This window comes from Manis pentadactyla, chromosome 4 (assembly GCF_030020395.1).
Source record: "Manis pentadactyla isolate mManPen7 chromosome 4, mManPen7.hap1, whole genome shotgun sequence".
Classification (NCBI taxonomy): domain Eukaryota; kingdom Metazoa; phylum Chordata; class Mammalia; order Pholidota; family Manidae; genus Manis; species Manis pentadactyla.
Genome location: NC_080022.1, coordinates 52661051 through 52663416, shown reverse-complemented (window position 1 = coordinate 52663416; position 2366 = coordinate 52661051).

The following is a 2366-nucleotide window of genomic DNA, read 5'->3' as shown; positions in this document are numbered from 1 at the left end:
TGTCTGGCCCAACCTGATCGAAAAAAGCCCATTTGGTTCAAATTCCTTTACATCTGAGAAATAAATGAGGCAAATGTGTGGGAAGGAGGGAAAAAATGAGGTGTTTCCATCACCCAAATACTAATATACGATTTCAAACTACAAAAGTGTCCACTTTAAGCCAGGCAAGGTGCCAAGTCCTGAGCAAGGTCCTGGGGGAATAGAGATGAATCTGACCGAGCCCCTCTCCTCACAGAGCTCACAACCAGCAAGACAGGCATGTTATTAAAATACGTTGGGATATTGCATGGTTACAGTTCTGTTACGTACAAAGTGCTCTCAGCACACACAGAGGGTGGGACACTTCATTCTGCCTGTTTTCATATTAAGATGACTCTGGGCTCAGCCAAACAGGCGCCACTCTGAGAATACTCACAGGAGCCTGAGCAGGTCAGACTGTCTCAGGCAGTTAAAGCAGGCAAACACGGAAAGGGGGCAAAGTTTTCCCTCCTTCCCTATCATGCTTGCTGCTGGCTCTGCTTTTCCAAGGCGGAAGGCCTCCCCTGGCTCTGCAGTCCCTCCCCTAGGCCTGCCCTCTAAAATCAGAGTCCTAAGCTGGTTATTAGTCAGGATATCCCAGAAAAGCAGAACCAGATATTTATTATTTATTATTCATTCATTATAAGGAATTGGTCATGAAATTATGGGAGCTAAGAAGTTCCAAGATCTGCAGTCAAGAAGTTGAAGACCCAGGATTGTCAGTGGCACAGTTCTAGTCTGATTCCAAAGGCCTGAGAATCAGGACAGACAGGGGTGTAAGTCCCACTCTGGAAGCCAGGATGCTGGAGACCCAAGAGGAGCCAGTATTTCAGTCCAAGTCTAAGAGCAGGAGACCAGTGTCCCTGCTCAAAGCAGGCTTGATTTGATTGGATGAGGTCTACCGACTTTGAAGAGAGCAATCTGTTTCACTCAGTCTGCTGAATGCTAATCTCATCTAGAAACAGCTTTATAGATACATCCAGAATAATGTTTCACCACATGTCTGGGCACCCTGTGTCCAGTGAAATAGACCCATAAAATTAACCATCACAGCTGGTGACACTGACCCAGCCTGTTTTCCCGTTGGTTCACAGCCAGTTCATCTTTGGAAGCAAAAAAGAAAGGGAGATAAATGCACAACGCAATGGAGGCAAATCTCATTCATTTAGTGGCCACTGATAGTCAGGCATGTTAGACACATTCTCTCTAATTTTTATAACAACTCTCCAACATGGGAAGAATTAGCCTTATTCTACAGATAAGGAACTTCAAGATCAGAGAGGGAGAGTACCTGGCCCAAAGTCACACTACCAGTAAGTCACTGTATCTGCTAGTGGTTCTTAAAGGTCTGTATAACACAGTCCTCCTCTTCTAATTCCTGCCCTCTGACCAAGTTCCTGACTTTGGTATCAGCTATTCTGCCTGCTCCTGACTGCTGTGGATATAGTTGACTCCCTATGTGTTTGCAATAGCAAAGTAAACCCAACTACCATTTAGTAAGAAGAAAAGTATTGCTTTAAACTAAAAGGATGTGGCCGTGGCAACAGAAAGCAAGCAGAGCAAGCAGATCTGCTGATTGCAAGCATTTCACAAACCCACGTCCTGTGTCTTCTCCCACCAACTTCATCTTATTTCTGCCAAGTCATTAAGGTAACAGCCTCCAGCTCTGAGGGGCATGCAAGAAAGACAATTCAGAAATTGGTGCTCTGCTAAACTATGTTTTCTACCTTTATCTTGTATCTACCTACCACTTCAGCATTTTATGAAAAATAATAATAATAAAGAGAGAAATGTGGTATCCACATATAAATCAAGTATAAAAATCAAATGAGTATTCATATTTGAACTGACTATTTATAGTTCATAATGCATGAGCAAAACCAAAGGTTTCTGTGATGACTGCCCTTGTACTGTTCTCTGTGTAACTTATTCATTATGTAAGAATTTGTTCTCCATGTAAGAACTTGTTTGTTATGCCTCAGAAGATTGGAGACTGATGAAAATTAGGCTTGGGGTGGATTAATGATTGTGCATTGAGCATTGACTCCCCTACACAGAATTTTATTGTTGTTAACAACCATTTGATCAATAAATATGAGAGATGCCCTCACAAAAAAAAAAAAAAGTATACACTTCCAATGGTAAAATAATAAGTAACTGGGATGTAATGAATATAGTCAAGATATTGTAACAGCTTGGTATGGTGATAGCTGGTACCTAGAACTGTCATGTATATAAATGTTGAATCACTATGTTGTACACCTGAAACTAATGTAATGTAATACTGTGTGTCAACTACCCTTCAATAAAAAAATAATTATCTACAAAAAAAAAAAAAGAAATTGGTG